Source organism: Acomys russatus, chromosome 2 (genome assembly GCF_903995435.1).
Source record: "Acomys russatus chromosome 2, mAcoRus1.1, whole genome shotgun sequence".
NCBI lineage: Eukaryota > Metazoa > Chordata > Mammalia > Rodentia > Muridae > Acomys > Acomys russatus.
This window is the reverse complement of record NC_067138.1, coordinates 16,744,120-16,756,299: the sequence shown is the minus strand read 5'-3', so window position 1 is coordinate 16,756,299 and position 12,180 is coordinate 16,744,120.

Genomic DNA, 12,180 nt, shown 5'->3' with positions numbered 1-12,180 from the left:
TATTCATCAAACAAGTGAGTTGAATTCAATTGAAAAATTACAATATCAGAATCATACCAACATAGTAACTATTGATATGCTGCTCTAAGCCATGATCTGTATCATAAAAAAGAATTAAAACTTAACACCAGGAACTAGGTTACTGGCAATGAGACTGAGCAACTGGAGCTCATAAAATATTGATAGGAAGTAAAATTTACAGATCTTTACAGGGGTAAACTAAAAGCTTTGTGACCTAAAAGTTTTACTCTTATGATTTATTCCATGGAAATGATGCTTGTATTATTGTCAACAGTAGCTAATAATTAGAAACTATTCATATACATATCATAGATGAACAAATTGTTCTATTTATACAATGGGCTAATACACTTAAGTGGAAACTATGTGTATATGTACATTAATATTGTTGGATTTTCTGTGAGAGGGGCAGTGAGCTCACACATGGGACTCAAATCCAATGGTAAGGTAACCATTAGTGTCTCGACTGTCTAATGAGTGACAGTTACTCCTAATAAATGTGTCAACACTATTTTAGCAAATGGCTAAATGATGGTGAAAATGTGTGCTTGTCAGTGGGACTGAACTGACTGCCTGGCCACTCCCTTTGGACTAGCATGACCATGAGATTCCAGGGCATCCCACAGGTGCAGCTTCTGGAGTTCCTAAGGGCCCCTGGTATGTCCTCATGAAAGCTCTAGACTAGAGAATCACCAAAATGAAAGAATAAAGGCCAGGCCCACACAGTTCTTTATTGGAGTTAAGGGTTCTTTCTGGATGGCACTCCTGGCCCAGGCCAGTCCTAGCACATGGGATAAATTTTTTTTTTAATATACTCCAAAGTCTAATGTCTTAGTTAGGGGTACCATCACCAAAACAACAACTTGGGGAGCAAAGGGTTTATTTGGTTTATACTTACAATCACTGCCACCATCAAAGGAAGTCAGGACAGGAACTCCAGCAGAGCAAGAACTTGGAGGCAGGGGCTGATGCAGAGGCCATGGAGGGGTGCTGTTTACTGGCTTGCTCAGCCTGCTTTCGTATACAATCCAGGACCACCAGACCAGGAATGGTACCACCCACAATGGGCTGGGGCCTCCCCCATAAATCACTAACTAATGTTCTTCAGGTATGCCTACAGCCTGATCTTATGGAGGCATTTTCGTAATTAAGGTTCCCTCCCAGATGGCTTTAGTTTGTGTCAAGTTGACCTAAGACCATCCAGCATATCCAGCATGCCCATCCTAACACACAGGAAAGGCACCCTGCTTGCTTTCTTGGGTCCAACTCAGTGTCTATAAGATGTCGGTAAGGGAAGGGTTGAGAAGTTCAGGCTAGGCCCAAGTGTGGAAGATACGGCCATCAAATTAGAACTAGTGTTCTCAACTTAGTATCAGTTCCTAAAGAGTCTGCTCTTGACTATGCCAGGTGAAGGAAAGCTATATATAATTAATAACATGAAGAGAATTGTTGGAAGCTTAACCCGCAGTGTAACAGATGATATAGGGTATGTGTTTTGGAAGAGCAGTGTACCGGCAGCCTGTTGGGGTATCTCTTGTAAATCTGTATACTAAGAAAAACCAAAAACCAGAGCACATGAGGAGAACAGAGCTACTATAATGGAAAATTATCATCTTCTACTTCGTAGATTAAACAAATTCTGAAACCAAGATGAAGTTACCTGAAGGAGGACTATGTCCTTTGGGGAAACTAATACAAAATCAAAACCCCAGACAAAACCAACAACCACACTGAGTTTCAACACAAGGGTTTGTAGCATTTATCTTCTATTTCACCCGCCCCCCCCCCCCAAGGTTGCATGAGTGGGTCTACCCTGTACTTTACAGTACTTGAGGTAAGTGTACAAATGACAGCTCCAGTCTGGATCCTACTCTTCTCCCTTTTCCCAGGGAGGCCTCAGAAACTCCTACACATACACCTCAGTCTGCTGGTTCAAACTCAGAGCATGTTGGCACAGCTTCGTCTTAGACATTTTCAGATTTTTATGCATGCATACTAGCAGCATGTTCTAATCTGGATAGGAAAGACTGAAAAGAATCACATAGGTCTCAAACTGGGCTCAACGATAGCAGTGCAGTGAGTCTCCTACTCCTGCTGCTTGAGTTACAGATTTTAAATGATAGCTTGGGTTCATGTCCTCTTGGTTCTAATGCCATGCAGAGGAGCTTGTGAAGCGTTGATTAAATCGAGGTTTCAAAAGGGCCCAAGACAAGGGTGCCATTGTCTTCCAGGGTAATAGTGTACACTGGGAAAACAGTATTGATGAGAATTTTTGAGAAACAAAGCCCTTATCTCATGGTTTGTGTTATGAGGACCATAGTGGTATAGAGAGCAAAGTAGAAGCCACTGAAATTGCTAAGCTATCCCCTGATCGCTCAGCCCAGATGTGAGATTGGCATCCTCAGAGGAGGTTGAAAAATTAGACATGTTGCTCAAAAGCTTAAACAGTACAAAGGTGAGGGTGTCCTGTTTATTTCCCCTGTTGAGACTTTGTGAAACCTGGTGGCTCATGGTAGACAATAAACTGTATTATTATGCTAAATTTAACCCTGTGGCAGACTTAATTGTATATGCTATGCAAATTAGTATCTTAATTTTCTCATTGGTGCTACAAAAAGCAACTCATGGAAAGGAAGTACTGGCTTTTGATTCATGGTTCACAGGTACAGTCCAGGCCAGGAAGATGGCTCAGTGGACAAAGGCACCTACCTGCTTCTAAGCCTCATGACACGAGTTTGATCCCTGATTCTCACATGCCTCCACCTACAAAATAGATACCTAAATCAACATTTTTAACTAAAAGTTATGGTGTAGAGGCCCAAGGTGTTTGCAGCAGGCAGACACATGGCTGGGCCTCCTCTCACATTGACAGGTGTTAACCACTGCTACCACTAATCAGTCCTCGTCTCCCTGTAATTCAATTAGCATCATGGTTAGCCTACGGGACACGGGCACCCACAATAGGGCGGGTCTTCCATCTTCAGTGAAACTCTGTAGACACACTTGAAGGTGCATCGCCTAGGATATTTTAAATCTAGCCAAGCTGTCAATGAGGATTAACCGTAACAGCAAGGTTCAGTGTCTTTATTGAAACATATAAGAGCTCCTGAAATGTCAAATGCAGCTGTTAACTGTAGGCTTAGAACTTTTACAAACCTACTTTATTATTATCTTTTGAATGCCTATACCTCCATTTCAACCCACCTTCTCTAGATAGGAGAGAAAAGAGGTTAACGAGGACAGGAGGAGTAGACCTTTTTAGACTCAGTTCTTTGGAGCAATTCGACTTTTTTTGTCGTCATGATTCCAGCAGACCCCTTAAACAGCAAAGCAGTAATTCAGCAAAAGTGACTGCAAGTGCAGCAGCTGGAACGTGGAGCAACAGCTGGAACCTGGAACCTAGAAGTGCTCTCTGGAACATTTCTCTTTAGAAGTGTCTCAAATTTCCTGGTAAGTGAAGGCTTTCGTGGGACATGCCCCTTGGGCTAGTATGCAGATATAAGTGAGTATATACCATTTGATTCTTTCTGCTTCTGGGTTAACTCACTCATTATGATCATTTCTAGCTCAATCCATTTATCCACAAATTTCGGGAATTCCTTGTTTTTAATAGCTGAGTAGTATTCCATAGTGTATATGTACCACAGTTTCTTTATCCACTCTTCTACTGAGGGACACTTAGGCTGTTTCCATGTTCTGGCTATTATGAATAAGGCTGCTATGAACATGGTTGAGCAAATTTTCTTGTTGTGTGCTGGAACATCTTCTGGGTATATTCCAAGGAGTGGGATAGCTGGGTCTTGAGGAAGCCCTATTCCCATTTTTCTGAGATAGCACCAGATAGATTTCCAAAGTGGCTGTACTAGTTTGCATTCCCACCAGCAATGAAGGAGTGTTCCTCTCTCCCCACATCCTCGCCAGCATGTGGTGTCACTTGAGTTTTTGATCTTAGCCATTCTGATGGGTGTAAGATGGAATCTCAGAGTTGTTTTGATTTGCATTTCCCTGATGACTAAGGAGGTTGAGCATTTCTTTAGGAAACTGGGACAGAGGGGAAGGCATCCTATTGGGACTCTAAATGAGAGACGCATGGGAGAATAGCAAAATAAAAGGATACAGAGGGTCCTAGAAATCTACAAGTAGAACAATATGATAGGCAGATTTGGGCCCAGGGGTCCCGCTCAAACTAAGGCACCAGCCAAGGACAATACAGGAGGTAAACTTTAAACCCCTACCCAGATCTAGCCAATGGTCAGAATATTCTCCACAGTTGAGTGGAGAGTGTGATACGACTTTCTCACGTACTCTGGTGCCTCACATTTGACCATGTCCCCTGGAGGGGGAGACCTGGTGGCACTCAGAGGAAGGACAGCAAGTAGCCAAGAAGAGACTTGATACCCTATGAGAATATACAGGGGGACGTAATCCACCTCAGGAACAGTCATAGGGGAGGGGAATAATGGGAAAATGGGGGGGGGGGGGGAGGAATGGGAGGATACAAGGGATGGGATAAACATTGAGATGTAACAAGAATAAATTAATAAAAAAAAAAAAAAGTGTCTCAAAGCAGAGTGATAACAGCCGACGGATGCAAACCCCACAGGGCAAGCCTCCGCAAAGAGACAGTTCCTCTTCTACTGCACAGACACAGCATCTTCTCTCACACGTCTGTTTCACATCCCACACTTGGGATCAAAACAAAAGCACGTTTACCTCCACTACAGTTAACTTTCAGTCTCTACAAATAAAAGTGATTGAGGGCAGTTTCGTTTTTTAATTTTATATGGGAAAGAACTTGCCTTAGGGCTATGTTCACATAACAAGTACCTAGATCATTTTTACACTTTACTGAGTGTCAAGTTCATTCTAATTGAACCTGGATAGAGAAGAGAAACACCAGAGAAGGTGGATTCTATGGGATATAGACTTGCCTCAGCAGGTGATTTTTAATTGTCAAGTGGAACAGAACGTGAAGGGGCATCACCTCAAACAGAATGGGCCAGTTGCTGTGTCTTGGGACTTTTATTCAAGAGAAGCCCAACATTCAGTGTCCAGTTTGGATCTGAAGCTTGGAATACTGCTTATATTCATCTGGTTGAAGATCTGTTTCAAATGGAGCCAGAGCAAGAGAAGGAAGTGTGGGAGGACTGAATTGTGGTAGGGAAGGCCTTGTTTCAGACCCAAAACCACTGCTTGTGAGGTGAGAATATTTTGTTTTGTTTTGTTTTATAAAACAAATATAGAGTCACCTGAGGCAAAAGCCAACAAAGATATCAGAGTTACATTAGATGTTTTTTGAGAGCTATGGCATAGGAGAATTGTATTGAGAGGATTTAGGGACTGTCATTTGATTTCACCCTGATGGACTGTGTCCCCTCAAAACCTGGGTGAAAATAAACCTTTCTTTCTCTAAGTTGATTTTGTCCAGTATTTCCTACTTTGTTATAGGTAGAAGAAAGTAACTAGTGGAAAGGTAGTTTGCCACTGAACATAGGTTTTTTAATGTTGCTGGGAGGAATAATCAAAACTGTGATCTTCTGAGTCCTTCATAACATTGCCACAAACTTTATCTAAAAGGACTTAAAATTATTCATGCTTTCACATTTAAAAGCAGCATTTGCTCCATAGGTTATTATTATTATTATTTTTAATGAAAGAGTTATAGCCTGTGTTTTTCCACATTGACATTTCTTACATATACCAAATAAGCTTCTACTTAGGAAATGTGTTTAAACGCAATTTTTTCTATTTTTAAAAAATTAATTATTTTTACATATACATTTACATTACTACACATACATAGAATAAACTACATACAATAAGAAGAATAACAGAATAAGGAATTATTTTATGTTACATTCATAGTGTTTGGCTGTTTGTATTTGGCAACCTTGAAGAAAATGTTTCCTTGTCTCAATGAGTCTAAAATTCTGAATGTAACTCAATTTCTATCATATCTCATCTTTATCAAGTTAAAACATCTATCTAGACCTGAAAGCATCCTAATCTCCAGACAAGCAAGTTTAATTGTGAAACTAAACTATTTGGTCTTCAGCCCCATCAGAGATGTGAGAAGGAGTAAAATTAAAAACCTGAGTAAACAAGAAGTGCAGGTTAGCAGCTTCCATATTAAAAAAAAATGACAGAGACAGTTTGCTGCCTGAAGAGTCACCCATAGCTCTCTAAAATGTTGTAGCATCATCTTTAGCCTTCTGGCCCAGTGTATCTGACCAGCACATTTGTGAGGCAGGAACTATTGAGGACTTGCTTTCCCTGTCTTGGCAGAGTTTGGCCACCAACTCTACCTGCATCCAAGCTTGCCAAGTTTTAGGCAGAATTCTGTCAGTGGTCAAAACGAGGACATTTTGCCCAGTGGATGGTTTGCCACATTTGAAGCAATCTCCGTAAGGAGGTTCACTGATGTTCATCATCATACCTGAGGTAGGCTGGGTGCTGCCAGGAGTCAAACTGTCTTATTGTCAGAGAATCATTAAAACAACATAAACATCTTTAAATGCCATATTCTGTAGGACTCTGAGGCTTTTGAAGACCTTATCTAAGTAACTTATCTTGTCTGTCTATAGAGCCATGCCTATTGCTGTATCTGGCATGTATACGCTTGTGATATTAGTAGGCTAGTAATTGAAATGACCACGACTTAGTCAGTTGACAATTAACTTGTCTGACTTACTTATCATATACAGCATGCAGTAGGGTTTTTCAAAGAATTGGAGTTAAACCTTGTATTTTACTTGAGTGGTATCAGTATAATACCTCATATTAGAGTAGAAAAAAATATATATTCTTCATACACATTATGTATATATAGTGTGTGAAGAATAATCTTAAATTTGAATTCTATATCAATTTATCAAAATTAAACTTACCTTGTATCAATATACAAATTTCTATACTAGTGAATTAAAACCATGTGGACACAGTTAAGGCCTTAGGTTGAGGCATCAGCTAAATAATCTACTTTTTGTCCTATCATCCCTATGTATTTCTATTTTCCCCCTTCTTTCTTTTTAGCCCCTATCTCCAAACCTAAGAAAGAGAGATAAAGGAGAAGAAAAGCATCCCTGAGTCCAATCTTGTTTTCTTTCTGGATAAGGCCAACAGTATCTTATAACCAACTCCCAATGAAAATGAATATCTATAACCCAAGAAAGCAACCAAAAATCCTACCCACTGCCTTAAGGGAAATGGGGTATTGTTCTCATAGGGTTTCTTCCAATTGATTTGTGATGAATAATATCTTTGTAGGGGCCCAAATATAATTGGGGGAAATGGTTAAACAAGGTAGGAATATCGTTTGTGGTCCGGTTTCTAAATGTTGAGAACTTCCAGGCTTAATGAAAGTCCTGTGTGTGACAGTCTGAAATGCTGTACCAATTGGGACCAGACGCTTTCTTTGAAGCTGCCTTGGGAGCTGTCCTGTTCTGAAGGAGAACAGCAACTGAAGCTCTTGGTGCTATAGCATGAAGGGTGTGGTCTGTCAGTGTCCAGCAGCTGAGAGAAATGAATCCTTTCAGGTCTGATCGAGCTTCAGAGTCCGGTTCTTTTGTTCTAAAAACATATGATTTCTTACAAGCTTTATACCATTGTAAAATTACACGTGTATGAGATGTGCAAGGTGCACCTATCAATTAAGGCTAGTTCCCTGCACTTTGCATGAGCAGAAGAAGGACATCTAGAAATCTTCATTCATGCCATATGAAGAATGGCATCCAGTCCTAAGTTGCATGGATCACTCACTCTGTTACCAATAAGAAGGATTGGCTATGCCTAGACATTCATGTCTCAGCCTGTCTCAGAGCTATTCCTATGTAGTGGGATTAGGAATATAAATTGCCTGCTTGTTCTGCAGTTTTAATTTCTTTTTAAAAATTTACATCCCAATCGTAGTTCCCTCACTCATTACCTCCCGATCTCACCCTTCCTCCCTCATCCTTCTCCCGCTCTCCCCTAGCCCTCAGAAAGGGGGGCCTCCTCCCCTACTATCTGATTTCACCTCATCAAGTCTCATCTGTACTCCCTGTATCCTCTTCCTCTGTGGTCTGGAAAGTCCACCCAGCCCAGGGGAAGTGAGCCACATTGGGTGATCAGAATCCATGTCCGAAGTAGTACCTACTCCCCGTATTGTGGAACCCACAAAGAAATTGTGCTGCCTATGTACTAAAACTGAGCTGAGTGTCTAGATCCTCACCACACATGGTTCTTTGTTGGTGTATCATCAGTCTTTGCAGCTATCCTCTCCTCCATCCAGATTATTTAAGTGTATATTTTATTATAATTTATTCACTTTACCTCCTGATTGTCATATCCTCCCTTTTATCTTCCCATTGCTGCCCTCCCTCCATCTTCTGCTTATTCCCCTCTGCTAGAGCTCTGGGAACAGCCTATCCTCAGGATAGTATGCATCCCTTCCAATGCATGCCCACTAGGCCATCTTGCCAAGGAGCAGTGTCCAAATAGTGGGCCTCCAATTGCATGTCAGAGGCTCAGCAGCAGTCTCCCCTTTCCCCTCATGCAGAGAATCTGCAGTTTATTGACTACACCTGAAAAAGGGGTCTTGATTCTTTCAATGCATTGTCTTTGACTGAAGCATCAGTTTGTGGACCCCCCCTGTGCCTTGATCCTCATCAGGTCTTGGTTGTCTCCCTGTGGAGCTCCTTCTCCCTCCCAGACCTTCCATTCCCAGACTCTTACCTACATCTCTTGGCATTCTTCCCAGTGTCCATCTTTGAGTCTCAGTAACTGTCCCTCTGCCCTGCTGGGTGGAGACTCTCAGAGGACATCTATGTTGGGCTAAAATCCACTTATAAAGTTAACATATGCCACGAGTGTCTGTTTGGGTCTGGGTTATCTCACTTATGATGATCATTTCTAGTTCCATCCATTTGCCTGCAAATTTTAAGATTTCCTTGTTTTTAATAGCTGAGAATACTCCACTGTATAGATGTACCACAGTTTTTTCATAGATTCTTCTGGCTATTATGAACACAGGTACTATGAACATAGTTGAGCAAATATCCACGTGTGGTGGATATTTGGCCAGGAGTGGTATAGCTGGATCTTAGGGTAGAACTATTCCCAATTTTCTGAGAAAGTGCCATATTGATTTCCAAAGTGGTTGTACAAGTTTGCACTCCCACCAACAGTGGAGAAATGTTTCCCTTTTTCCACATCCTCGCTAGCATGTATTGTCACTTGAGTTATTGATCTTCACCATTCTGATAGGTATAAGATGGAATCTCAAAGTCGTTTTGATTTGCGTTTCCCTGGTGACCAGGGATGTTGAACATTTCTTTAAGTGTTTTTCAGCTGTTTGATATTCCTCTGTTGAAAATTCTCTGCTTAGTTCTGTACCCCATTTTTAATAAGATTATTTGGTTTGGTGGTGTTTAATTTCTTGAGTTCTTTATATATTTTAGATATTAGTCCTTTGTTGGATGTAGGGTTGGAAAAGTTCTTTTCCCAATCTGTAGGCTGTCTTTTTGCTCTGTTGACAGTGTCTTCTGCCTTACAGAAGCTTCTCAGCCTCACGAGGTCCCATTTATTAATTGTTGATCTTAGAGCCTGGGCTGTTGGTGTTCTGTTCAGGAAGTTATCTCCTGTGTGAATGAGTTCTAGGCTTTTTCCCACTTTGTCTTCTAACAGATTAAGTGTGTCTGGTTTTATGTGAGGTCTTTAATCCACTTCGACTTTAGTTTTTAAGGGTTATAAATATGGGTCTATTTGCATTTTTATAAGTAGACAGCCAGTTAGACCAGTACTGTTTGTTGAAGATGCCGTCTTTCTTCTATTGTATGGTTTTGACTTCTTTACCAAAAACCAAATGACCATAGATGTGTAGATTTATTTCTGTGTCTTCACTTTGATTCCATTGGTCAACTGGCTTATTTCTATGCCAGTACCATGCTGTTTTTAGTCCTGTTGCTCTATAGTACAACTTGAGATCAGGGATGGCGATTTCTCTGGTAGATCTTTTATTGTACAGAATTGTTTTAGCTATCCTGAGAATTTTATTTTTCCATATGAAGTTGAGAATTGATCTTTCTAATTCTAAAATTAGAATTTTTCTTTGATATTTTAACAGGGATTGCATTGAATCTGTAGATTGCTTAAAAGCAATTCTAAGAGAGTATTTAGAACTCTTTCTAGAACAAAATAACCATTCTAAAAGAAAGTAGAAATAATCCAGTATATTTGCTTATTTTGGTAATCCAAGAATGAAATCTGAGGATATTGTAAATCATTTAAAAGACAAAATACAAACACATTTTCATCAAGTATATTTAAGTCTAGAGGACTAAAATATTACAGTTAATAAGGCCCAGATATACATAATTTACCCTGGTAAAATATACACTGTGTGGACTTGGATTCAGGAGATCTGAGTGTGGGAAGTCCTGATGGTGTGTGTATGTATGTGTTGTTGTTGTTGATGTGGACATAGTCATGTCAAGGACCCCAAAGCCGCAGGCCCATGGGAAAATGGCAAAGCCAACAATCTCAGAATGATAGAACAAGAGAACTTATGGTGGATGCCTACTCTCTGCATGGCCTCTGAGATGGAGCTGCCTGGGGGGTGGAGAGAGAATGAAGGAAAGACAAACAGATGAACACAGAGGCATAGAAAGAAGCTGGACTGGGCTTTCTGGTGGGGAACAGCAGCACCCCAGGAACTCACCATGCATTGCTACAGCTGAACAAGGAGGCAGGGGTAGCTGATTTTAGCAGGAGCGGTCTCTGGATGGAACATGTCTTCAGGCTGTGAATATACAGGAGAAAGCTTTAGTGGACAGACATTTTCTGTGTACACAACCAAGTGCACAGTGAACCAAAGGAAGGCTTTACAATCTCTCTGAGGCTCTCCCTGGGGATGGGGGTTGGGGAGTAAATTCTGCCATTTTCCCATAGGTCTTGGGTTGACTATGCTGTTTATGTAGTATACTATTTTTCTTTTATTCTTTCGAGATTCAATCTTGCCTGTTAAGAAACTCCAGTCTCAGGAATATATTTTATAAAGACCTGGGAAGTCATACCTTTGAATGTAGTTATAAAAAAGGGTAGAGGTTGGTAGAGTACTCGCTTAGCATGCTTCAGCTTAATTCCCCAGCACTGCAAGAAGTGGAGGCTTGGGAGGAAGAACAGGGTTAAGGGAGAATGCCATAAGCAAGCTATCACACATATATAATCCCAACATTCTGAAGAATGAATCAGGAAGATTCTAAGTTCACGACCAGCCCAGATTCCTAGTTTTTGTTTTTGTTTTGAGAAAGATTGAGCCTGCTTTCTTGGTAATACTTGGATATAATGGGCATAAAAATAATATTAAAAAAATACTGTCGCTATACTTACATAAATTTATAAATTTCACTAGAGTTTATTTTTTACTTAAAGAGAAGATGTACTGAGTGAAATATATTGAGTTAACCCTTAAATTTGTTGTTCTTTTCTTCCCATTGGCAGGTGCTACAGTATTTCTCAATTCTCCGTGTCTGTGCTGGATTCAAATGATTAAACCTAAAAATCTGCTCAAAAAATAGTGAGGAGCAGATGGCAGGCTGGAGCTTCGATTGTCCTCTATAATCCAGGGAACCTCACACATTTTCTCTTTGTAATCTTGTTCTCTTTTCACGAGCTTCAATTATTCAGGAAGGGAATTTTTGAACAGTTCCATCTACCTTTTATTTCAGGTACTTTCTATTTGGAATCTTCTTTTCAGGTGTTGTGAACTTATTGAATTAACAGCAGGGAATTTATGGACTTGGAGTGACATTTTAAACTAACAAAACAAAACAAACTTCTTCCTCAATTTACTTACAAATCAATCAGCTTGAAAAGGTTTGTAAACATTTTCCAAACACTTTTTATAGCTGTGGGTCAAGTCTGGGTCTTTTCTGAAGGTAACATTCAAGTTAACCAAAGTTGCAGGAAACATGACATTTTGTTTCCCTGAGTATTTGCACAGAAATGTACTTAAGGAAACCCAAATGGAGAACAACTTTTCAGTGCCTTGGTTGCCCCTCCAAACAGGGTTTTGAGGGGATCTTAAAGATCAACTAAAATTAGCTGGCTTTGCTAAATTTCACCTGTTTTCAGGGTCCTTATGGCTTCCATCGCAACCTTTAACTCAGTCCAGTTTTATTT